General features: G+C 42.1%; 1 protein-coding gene and 1 pseudogene across 4 annotated transcripts in view; one reads left to right on the top strand and one right to left on the bottom strand.

Moving 5' to 3' along the window:
* MSRA (methionine sulfoxide reductase A) overlaps positions 1-12,014 on the bottom strand; it is a 373,287-nt gene that overhangs the window by 328,989 nt on the left and 32,284 nt on the right. The window lies entirely within an intron of this gene.
* Positions 11,416-11,914, top strand: LOC114113029 (ATPase inhibitor, mitochondrial-like; annotated as a pseudogene).

Raw genomic sequence — 12,014 nt, 5'->3', positions numbered from 1 at the left:
CTTGGGAAGCATCACTATGAACAAAGCTAGTGGAGGTGATGGAATTCAGGCTGAGCTATTTCAAATCCTAAAAGATGATGCTGTGAAAGTGCTGTGCTCAATATGCCAGCAAATCTGGAAAACTCAGCAGTGGCCACACAACTGGAAAAGGTCAGTTTTCATTCCAATTCCAAAGAAAGGCAATGCCAAAGAATGTTCAAACTATTGCACAATTGCACTCATCTCACACGCTAACAAAGTAATGCTCAAAATTCTCCAAACTAGGCTTCAACAGTACATGAACCAAGAACTTCCAGATGTTCAAGCTGGATTTAGAAAATGCAGAGGAACCAGAAATCAAATTGCCAACATCCGCTGGATCATCGAAAAAGCAAGAGAGTTCCAGAAAAACATCTACTTCTTCATTGACTATGCTAAAGCCTTTGACTGTGTAGATCACAACAAACTGTGGAAAATTTTTCAAGAGATGGGAATACCAGACCTCCTTACCTGCTTCCTGAGAAATCTGTATGCAGGTAAAGAAGCAACAGTTAGAACCAGACATGGAATAATACACTAGTTCCAAATTGGGAAAGGAGTATGTCAAGGCTGTATATTGTCACCTTCTTTATTTAACTTCTATGCAGAGTACATCATGTGAAATTCTGGGCTAGATGAAGCACAAGCTGGAATCAAGATTGCCGGGAGAAATATCAATAACCTCAGATACGCAGATGACACCACCCTTATGGCAGAAAGTGAAGAGGAACTGAAGAGCCTCTTGATGAAAGTGAAAGAGAAAGAAAAGGCTGGTTTAACCCTCAACATTCAAAAAACTAAGATCATGGTATCTGGTCCCATCACTTCATGGCAAATAGATGGAGAAACAATGGAAACAGTGACAGACTTTATTTTCTTGGGCTCCAAAATCACTGCAGATGGTGACTACAGCCATGAAATTAAAAGAAGATTGCTCCTTGGAAGAAAAACTATGACAACCTAGACAGCTTATTAAAAAGCGGATACATGACTTTGCTGACAAGGGTCCTTATAGTCAAAGTTATGGTTTTTCCAATAGTCATGTATGGATGTGAGAGCTGGACCATAAAGAAAGCTGAACACTGAAGTATTGTTTCTTTTGAACTGTGGTGTTGGAGAAGACTCTTCAGAGTCCCTTGGACTGCAAGGAGATCCAACCAGTCAATTCTACAGGAAATAAGTCCTGAATATTTGAATAATTGGAAGGACCTATGCTAAAGCTGAAACTCCAGTACTTTGGCCACCTCATGCGAAGAGTTGACTCATTGGAAAAGACTCTGATGCTGGGAGGGATTGGGGGCAGGAGGAGAAGGGGACGACCCAGGATGAGATGGCTGGATGGCATCACTGACTCGATGAACGTGAGTCTGAGTGAACTCCGGGAGTTGGTGATGGACAGGGAGGCCTGGCGTGCTGCGATTCATGGGGTCACAAAGAGTCGGACATGAGTGAGTGCCTGAACTGAACTGAACTGAACTGAATGCTAAAGCTGAAGCTCCAACTTTGGCCACCTCATGCGAGTGCTGACTCATTGGAAAAGACCCTGAAGGTGAGAAAGACTGAAGGCAGGAGGAGAGGGGGACAAGGATAGTGTGGTTGGATGGCATCACCGATTCAATGGACATGAGTTTGAGCAAGCTCATGGAGTTGCTGATGGACAGGGAAGCCTGGCACGCTGCAGTCCATGGGGCTGCAAAGAGTCAGTCATGAGTGACTGAACTGAACTGAGAGTGGAACTAAGTGAAATAGAGAATAGAAATCGAGCCAGAAAATCAAAGATACTGTAAGAAAACCACACACCAATATCCCTTATGATTATCCCTGCAAAATTTCTGAACAAAATATTAACAAACTAACTGTAGCAACATATAAAAAGATCATAAACCTTGACCAAGTGGGAATTAGACCAGGAATGCAAGATTGGTTAAACACAGAAAAATTAATCAATATAATATACTATATTAATAAAGAACAAACACCACTTGCATCAAAAGACAGAAAAAAAGCATCTGACAAACCAAACACCTTTCATGATTAGAAACCCAGGTCTTCAGAAAGAAAAGAAAAGCAGTAAAGGAATAAATGAAGTTAAAAACTTTCATTGTTCTTATTTTTAATTGATCAAACAGATAACAGTTGTTCAAAATGACAGCAATAGTGTATTCAGTTATATATGCTTATGCATATACATACATGTGGGAGCTTCCCTGACAGCAATAAAGAACCCGCTTGCAACCAAGAGACTCAGGTTCAATCCCTGGGTCGGGAAGATCCCCTGGAGAAGGAAATGACAACCCACTCCAGTATTCTTGCCTGGGAAACCGCATAGACAAAGAAGCCTGGCAGAGCTACAGTTCATGGGGTTGCAAAATAGTAGGACGTGACTTAGCAACTAAAAAAAAAAACATACATATATGTATATATGCTGATGTACAGTTACGTAAAACCAAAATGAATGACAGCAATGATACAAGAGTCAGGAAGGACTAACTGGGATTATTTTGTTACTATAAAGCACTCATGCTACCCGTGAAGGAGCATAACATTATTTGAAACTGGATTTGGATTAGTTGTATAACTGATATACTGATAAAGGCAAGAAAACTGAATCATACGAAATGCTCAATCAAAACCACAAAAGGCAGGGAAAAAAAACAAAAGACAAAAACAGAAATAGAAAACAACGCAACAAATAGAAAAGAGAAACAAATATGGTAGATATTTATCCAAGTATATCAATTTTCACCTTGAACACCAATAAACTACATCCATCAATACAAGACAAGAGATTGTCCCTGTGGATCAAAAACATATTTCTACACACAAAAAAAATACTGTACACAAATGTTCATAACAGCATTATTCATAATAGCCAAAAAGTGAAAGCAATCCAAATGTCCGTCAACTGTCGAACAGGTAAACAAAATGTGTTTTCTCCATACCGTGGAATATTATTCAGCAATGAAAAGGGGTGAGAGAGCAATGCATGCTACAATATGGATGGACTTTGAAAAATGTATGCTAAGTAAAAGAAGCCAGACACGAGCGTCCGCATACTGTATGTTTCTATGTGTATGGAAGGTCCAGAGGAGGCAAGTCTGCAGACACAAAACTCGCAGTTGCCAGGCGCTGGGCAGCAAGAACAGGGAGTGGCTGCTCATGGGTACGAGGTTTCCCCTTGGAGTGAAGAACGTGCTATGGAATTAGTGGTGATGGTTGCACAACACAGTTCAGTTCAGTTCAGTTCAGTTCAGTCGCTCAGTCATGTCCGACTCCTCGCAACCCCATGAATCACAGCACGCCAGGCCTCCCTGTCCATCACCAACCCCCAGAGTTCACTCAAACTCATGTCCATCAAGTCAGTGATGCCATCCAGCCATCTCATCCTCAGTCGCCCCCTTCTCCTCCTGCCCTCAATCCCTCCCAGAATCAGACTCTTTTCCAATGAGTCAACTCTTTGCATGAGGTGGCCAAAGTACTGGAGCTTCAGCTTTAGCATCATTCCTTCCAAAGAAACCCCAGGGCTGATCTCCTTCAGAATGGACTGGTTGGATCTCCCTGTAGTCCAAGGGACTCTCAAGAGTCTTCTCCAGCACCACAGTTTAAAAGCATCAATTCTTCGGCACTCAGCCTTCTTCACAGTCCAACTCTCACATCCATACATGACCACTGGAAAAACCATAGCCTTGACCAGACGGACCTTAGTCGGCAAAGTAATGTCTCTGCTTTTGAATATGCTATCTAGGTTGGTCAAAACTTTTCTTCCAAGGAGTGAGTGTCTTTTAATTTTATGGCTGTAGTCACCATCTGCAGTGATTTTGGAGCCCCAAAAAATAAAGTCTGACACTGTTTCCACTGTTTCCCCATCTATTTCCCATGAAGTGATGGGACCTATACCACGTGGTAAACCCTCAAAAACCCTTTCAGCCTCTTTATTAAAGGAAATACTACACATTAGCTCTTCCCATGCAGTCCACTGACAGAGGGCTTACTAAGACCTTCTCAGTGCGAACCCATGTTCTGACTCAACCTTTTAATCTCGGCCTTTCTCCACCTCTCTGTGTTTCCCCCTCCCAGCTACCCACTTCAGTGGGATACTACTCCCCGCACCCACACAGGATACTGACCAGGAGACCCCAAATTCATAAACATGGGACATTTCTTTCCAGTGTGTACTGTTTATCTGATTCACTGGTGGCCTCAAAACCTTCTATTGATTCAAACTCTCACAGAGAAAGTACAGTCAGAAGGCACTGATTCTCAGAAGTTTTATCTAACCCACAAGTTAGTGGTTTCAGATAGGAGTTTGGTCTTTGTACAGACAGCCAAAGTGTATTGAGGGCAGCGGAAGAAATAGGGGGTCAAAATGCAAGACTTCCTCTAAACCTGTGGTTTTTCAAACTTCCTTGCAAGGATCCTTGGAGATGCTGCAGGGCCTTCACAGAGGTGAAAGAAAAGAGAAGCAGGCAGGGTTCTAGGGTAAAACCCCTGCATTGACCAGAGTAGTTCTGTTTTTATGATGTGTATGTTTGGAGTTCATACAAGATTTTATTTGGCCAAAAGAAAAAGGTTTTCTTAAAAAAAAAGTTTAATTTCCTTTGTAAGTATATATATGTGCTTAGTCATGGCTGACTCTAGACCTTATGGTCTAGAGTCCACCAGGCTCCTCTGTCCACGGGATTTTGCAGGCAAGAATAGTGGAGTGGGTTGCCATTTCCTTCTCCACTGGATCTTGCCAACCCAGGGATCGAACCCGCATCTCCTGCGTTGCAGGCGGATTCTTTACCACCAGTCCTTTACTTTAAGCCAATTCAGGGAAACACTCCCTAATGAGCTAACTTGACAATGACGTCTAAGGTTGTAGCCCTCTCAGAATATTTACAATATGAGCTGATGTTGTCATCTGAGATAGTCACGGGGAGCTACTCTCTAACATATTGAGATTATATCCACCTCCTCCACAAGATAGAAAATAGAGTTACTGGACCATTTACCTACTGTCTTTTGCTCCCTAGATTTATATCTTTAGAGTTATAATCTGAAACCCCAAAGAGCATGAATCTGATCTTCTTTCCCAGCTACGCATTAAGTCTTGAATACAGTTATACGCTCAGGAATAACTCTCTCAAGCATTATCTGAATGACGACTTTGTGCCAGGTTTGTGCAAGGACACAAAGCCCCTGCCATCACAGGGAAGATATGTAAACAGGTAATTACAATTCCAGGTCATCTGTCGGCTATGAGAGAAGCATGCCCACAACATCCTACGGACATAGGAAAGAAATAAGCTGCTGAAGAGTCCTCTATCCACCAACTGAAAGTCAAATACATGTCACTCTAGTTAGAATGAAGAGAGAGGTCTAAAAATTGTACTCAAATCATTTTATACACATTTGTGGTGTTCATATTATGCTTAAGTTAATGCTCTGGGGGATCCAGAGCTCATCAGAAATCACCCCAGCCCTCAAGAAGCTGAAAGTCTAGTATGAAGATAAGACACCTACAAAATACTACACTTTATGTGATAGATGATATTATTTAAATATCACCCCATATAGGTATATGTATGGCTGATTCACTTTGCTATACAGCAGAAACTAACACAGCATTATAAAGCAACTATACTCCAAAAAAATTAATTTTAAAAAGTAAATAAGTAAATAAAAATATCTCCCCAAATCCAAATTTTTCCATGTTCCTTCCTGGAGTACACAATATAAAAATAAATTGCGTGTCTACAAAGCTTGAGTGTGAAATTGTGATGGTCATCCTTCCTAAAGCCAATCCAAGTTATACCCACTCTCTCTTTCCTCTCTCCTCCCTTCTTTCTCCTTCTTTCTTACTTCTCTTCTTTCTCCCTCCTCTAACATCATACATCTAGTTGTTACCTGCATTCATTAAGTCAGTATTTACTGAGCACCTGCTTATGTACAAAATATCGGGCCAGAAGCCACAATGGATACAAAAATGAAATAAAATTCATGTATTAGTAATAATAATCATGATAATAAGCACTTTCACATTCAAGTATGGATGTGAGAGTTGGACTGTGCAGAAAACTGAGCACCGAAGAATTGATGCTTTTGAACTGTGGTGTTCGAGAAGACTCTTGAGAGTCCCTTGGACTGCAAGGAGATCCAACCAGTCCATTCTGAAGGAGAACAGCCCTGGGATTTCTTTGGAGGGAATGATGCTGAAGCTGAAACTCCAGTACTTTGGCCACCTCATGCGAAGAGTTGACTCATTGGAAAAGACTCTGATGCTGGGAGGGATTGGGGGCAGTAGGAGAAGGGGACGACCGATGATGGGATGGCTGGATGGCATCACGGACTCGATGGACATGAGTCTGAGTGAACTCTGGGGGTTGATGGACAGGGAGGCCTGGTGTGCTGCGATTCATGGGGTCGCAAAGAGTCGGACACTCCTGAGTGACTGAACTGAACTGAACTGAACTGAACTGAACTGAATGCATTCACTCCTCGCCCAGCCTTTGGAGGAAGAGAGATGTTACGTTATAGATGAGGAAACTGACATCAAAGGAAGTTGTATGACTTGTCCAGAGCATCAGACACCTATCTAGAGCACAGAAAACTGATCAACTATTCCAGGCTTCATCACTTAAGGAAGACAGAAGACGCAATGAACACAAGAAGCCTCATACACCCCTCTACCTACTTAACAATCCCTCTGAGAGGTAAACGGGCTCCTCAAAGCCAACTTGGCCAAACCAGAAATCTTGATTTCTCTTAGAAAAGTTCATTCCTCCCTCAGCCTCCACTAAACAACAATCCAAGAGCCACCCTTGATCCATCTTCCAACAGCCACTAGAAAGGCTAAAAGGAAAAAGATTAGCACCAGGTGCTGGTAAGGATGCTGGAAACTGGAACCTCATACACTGTGATGGGAATGGAACACGGTCAACACCTTGGCAGTTTCTTTCAAAGCTCAGTTTATACTCACTGAAGGAACCAATGATGTCCACCCCTAAGTCTACGTGTGAGAACACACGTTCACACAAAGACCTGGGCATGAACCTTCACTGGAGAATTATTCTTAATAGACAAAGACTGGAAACTACCCAAAGTCCACCAGGTGAGGAATGGATAACAAAATGTGGTCTACCTTTCACTACTACACAATGAAAAGGCACAAATTACTAACAAATTCAACAAGAGGATGAAGCTCGGAAACACTGTTACTAAAGGGAAAAAGGCAGACAGACAGGACTACATGTTGCACAATCCAATGCCTATAAAATACATTTTAAAAGATAACACTGCAGAAACAGAAACCAGATTATCTGTGGTGTGGGGCTGGGGTAGGAGAACGGACTGACAGCAAACAAGCAGGAAAGAACTTTGCAGGGTGAGGGAAGTGTTTTCAGTTGAGCTGCACTGATCGTTTCAAGACTTCATCAATTTATTAAAAGTCATCAAACCATACACTCAGAACAGGTGAACAGGTGAAGTGTTTAGCAACAATTTACTTCATCCAAGACACCGCATTAGGCCCCAAAGGAGGGACTAAGACACTGTCCCCACCCTGAAGGAGCTCCCAGCCCCCTTCTTCCAATTGCAGAAAGAGAACATGGACATCACAGACATCACACACCAAAAAATGACCGCCCAATAAGTGGAACAGGCAGTGGACGTGACAAAGACCAGAGCAATGGGGAGCAAGGTGTTGGGGAGGCCTTACAGAGGAGGTTAGGTTTAACTAACCTCTGAGGATGGATGATCCTCAGAAAAGCGGGCTCTGGAGGGCCGTCCTGAGGAGAGACCCAAGGCAGGAATGAGCAATTGGTGGGGCAAGCTGGCCGAAACAGAGGCCCACGGGGAGAGCAGAGAGGGTCCCAGCAACCGTGGAAGCATGAAGCCTGTGCCTTCTCATGGGGCTTCCTCAGACCTCAGGTATCTGAGCACCACGTTTATGATTTTTGCCATATTTAAAATTATAGTATGATTTATGTATTATTGGCTTAACATAATTCTCAATTATTTTACCTAGATTCATTTCTAAAGGAGACTATAATACAACTAGACAATGAAAACTAGCATCTTTGCCAAAAATAGAAAATACTATAAATATGGGTATATTAAATTGTCAAAGCCTGAAGCCATCTCTAAGCTGGAGGCCTAACTCTATTAAAAAGACTTAACAAGTGAGGGAGAAGGGTTAAAAACACTCAACACTCAAGCACCAAGCTGGTACTTTCCTTGATATAATCGGAAGAGCTAAAAGACAATTGAAAAAATGAATAGCTTTCTCTCTGTGGTTTAGTCCCATTTATGCCATAGCTTTGAACTGTCTAATATCACCCTGTGTTAGGAGTTCCACACTGTGGAAATTGCTGGAGTACAGTAAATCCTGGGGCAGGGGAAGGGGATAGAATGGATAATTAATATTTGTTTAGCATTTACTACGTGCCAGTCACTGTTCTAAACATTTCTCATTTAATCCTCATAGTAACAATACCTACCTCAAAAGCATACTATCAACCTATTTTCAGGTTAAGAAACTGAGGCATACAGAGTTTAACTAATTTGCCCAAGATCATACAACTTGCCCAAGGTCACACAGTTAATAAATGGCAGAGCTGGAACTGAACCCAGGCAGCTTGTCTCCCGTCTATGAACTTAACCATTGCAACTGAGCTGATTCTCATGTGAAATGACATTTCTGGAAGATTCATCTGGCTATGATTTGCTTGCTGAACTAAAGGAAAGAGAGGCCAGAAGACTACTGCAATGACCCAGGCAACGATGGATCCCTTGGGCAGCTGGGCTGGAAGGGTTTATTGCCATTTGCTGTGGACAGCAGAGGGCAGTAGAGAGCTGTGGAGCAATAGCTGGGCCTCCCGCGCAGACTTCCAGCCAGGGACTTCTGATGCAGAAGGGAAACGCCTAAGACTCAAGTCAGAGATGCAAAGCCTACACCAGAAAGAGAAGGGCTAGGGACACCACCATCCTTAGGGTCCAGGAGAAGTCAACCCTGGACGTGGGGATGAGCCCAGAGCAAGCACAGAGGTGCTAGCGGGGCAGCGTCTCAGAGCGGCCAGGTGGCTGAAACACCAGGCCCTGGGCTACCACTAAAGACCTCCTACACTCTGACACTAGACTCTTCCATATTTCACTCCCAAAAGTAACAGCAACACCATGACCTCTTTTTTTTTTTTTTTTAATGGATTTCAGGTCTTTCAAAAGCAGGAAATATGGATGTACCTTGGCCTAAACCTCCTTTAAATTCAAAATACGCACTTAGGGCTAGTATCCAGTTCTCAGACAAAGTGTTTTAAAATTAAAATTAAGATACACATTCAAATGGCATTTCCAAGCTTCTGACAGGTCTGAAATATCTTGAATACCGACACCATTCATCCACAGACATCAAAATTGCTTTATTACCTTAAATCGTCCAAAATCATTGTTTGAAAAAAAAAATAAGATAGCAGATAAAACTGTCAGAAAACCTCCTCAAAGAAAATGCTCTATGCATGGAAAAAGAAAGACTCAAAAAATTAAGAACAAAAATAACTTATCTGGACTGCCTGGTTTGATGCTAAACTCAGGCTTTGTTAAAAAGGTAGAAAAATTCAACTTTGTAAGTTTGGGAAAATGTGATTTCTTATTTCCCAAGAGAAAAGCTTTAAGAGCATCAATAGATTTCTCTGGATATCAAGTATTTCTCCATTATTGTGAGTTAATTATATTTAGATCAAAATCAGATGGATTAAATTTCCCTTAAAATACCCAACAGATTTTTAAAATACAAGGAAACGTGTCACATATCCAAAAACAATATTTCATCCTAATCCCTCTGTGGAAATATCTCCCCATTAGAATAATTAGCCAGAAAACAAAACTAACCTGAGTTTTAGATATACTAAGTTCAGTATTCTTGTCTTGAGAACCCCATGAACAGTATGAAGAGGCAAAAAGATAGGACACTGAAAGATGAACTCCCCAGCTCAGTAGGTGCCCAATATGCTACTGGAGATCAGTGGAGAAATAACTCCAGAAAGAATGAAGGGATGGAGCAAAAGCAAAAACAACACCCAGTTGTGAATGGGACTGGTGATAGAAGCAAGATTTGATGCTATAAAGAGCAATATTGCATAGGAACCTGGAATGTCAGGTCCATGAATCAAGGCAAATTGGAAGTGGTCAAACAGGAGATGGCAAGAGTGAACATTGACATTCGAGGAATCAGTGAACTAAGATGGACAGGAATGGGTGAATTTAACTCAGATGATCATTGTATCTACTACTGTGGGCAAGAATCCCTTAGAAGACATGGAGCAGCCATCATAGTCAACAAAAGAGTCCAAAATGCAGTACTTGGATGCAGTCTCAAAAACGACAGAATGATCTGTTTGTTTCCAAGGCAAACCACTCAGTATCACGGTGATTCAAGTCTATGCCACGATCAGTAACACCGAAGAAGCTGAAATTGAACAGTTCTATGAAGACCTACAACACCTTCTGGAACTAACACCCAAAAAATATGTCCTTTTTATTACAGGGGACTGGAATGCAAAAGTAGGAAGTCAAGAAACACCTAGAGTACAGGGAAACTTGGCCTTGGAATGCAGAATGAAGCAGGGGAAAGCTTAATAGAGTTCTGCCAAGAGAACACACTGGTCATAGCAAACATCCTCTTCCAAGAACACAGGAGAAGACTCTACACATGGACATCACCAGATGGTTGACACCAAAATCAGACTGATTATATTCTTTGCAGCCAAAGATGGAGAAGCTCTATACAGTCAGCAAAAACAAGACCAGGAGCTGACTGTGGCTCAGATCATGAACTCCTTATTGCCAAATTCAGACTGAAATCAAAGAAAGTGGAGAAAACCACTAAACCATTTAGGTATGACCTAAATCAAATCCCTTATGACTATACAGTGGAAGTGAGAAATAGATTTAAGGGACTAGATCTGATAGACAGAGTGCCTGATGAACTATGGATGAAGGTCCGTGACATTGTACAGGAGACAGGGATCAAGACCATCCCCATGGAAAAGAAATGCAAAAAAAAGCAAAATGGCTGTCTGAGAAGGCCTTACAAATAGCTGTGAAAAGATGGGAAGCGAAAAGCAAAGGAGAAAAGGAAAGATATACCCATTTGAATGCAGAGTTCCAAAGAACAGCAAGGAGAGATAAGAAAGCCTTCCTCATGGATCAATGCAAAGAAATAGAGGAAAACAATAGAATGGGAAAGACTAGAGATCTCTTCAAGAAAATTAGAGATACCAAGGGAACATTCCAGGCAAAGATGGGCTCGATAAAGGACAGAAATGGTATGGACCTAACAGAAGCAGAAGATATTAAGAAGAGGTGGCGAGAATACACAGAACTGTACAAAAAAAGATCTTCACGGGAGAAGCTGCGCCTAAGGAGAAGCTGAACTTCAGGTCACTGGAGGGGTGCTTCACTGACTGCAATGGCAGGCACGGCGTTGGCGGCGCGTACCCGGCAGGCCGTCTGGAGCGTCTGGGCAATGCAAGGCAGAGGCTTTGGCTCGGAATCGGGAGATAGTGTTAGGTCCAGTGCGGGCGCGGTCCGGGACGCCGGTGGGGCGTTCGGAAAAAGAGGAGCGATACTTCCAAGCTTGTGCTAAAGAACAGCTGGCCGCCTTGAAGAAACACCATGAAAATGAGATCTCTCATCATGCAAAGTAGATTGAGCGCCTGCAGAAAGAAATTGAGCGGCATAAGCAGTCGATCAAGAGACTAAAACAGAGGGAAGATGACGACTAAGTGCGCCAGTTCTCCATAGAATGGCACCTATTATTGCCCACTTCTATGTAGACATAGTTCTGGTTGAACCAAAAGCAATCTGTGTGCTTCCAAAATATTATAATAAATTGTCATTAGTGAAAAAAAAATAAATAAATAAAATAAAATAAAAAGATATTCACAAACCAGATAATCACGATGGTGTGATCACTCATCTAGAGCCAGACATCCTGGAATGAAGTCAAGTGGGCCTTG

This window comes from Ovis aries, chromosome 2, assembly GCF_016772045.2.
Source record: "Ovis aries strain OAR_USU_Benz2616 breed Rambouillet chromosome 2, ARS-UI_Ramb_v3.0, whole genome shotgun sequence".
Classification (NCBI taxonomy): domain Eukaryota; kingdom Metazoa; phylum Chordata; class Mammalia; order Artiodactyla; family Bovidae; genus Ovis; species Ovis aries.
Note: the sequence above shows the minus strand (reverse complement) of the source record. Positions and strands in the feature narration are given on the sequence as shown.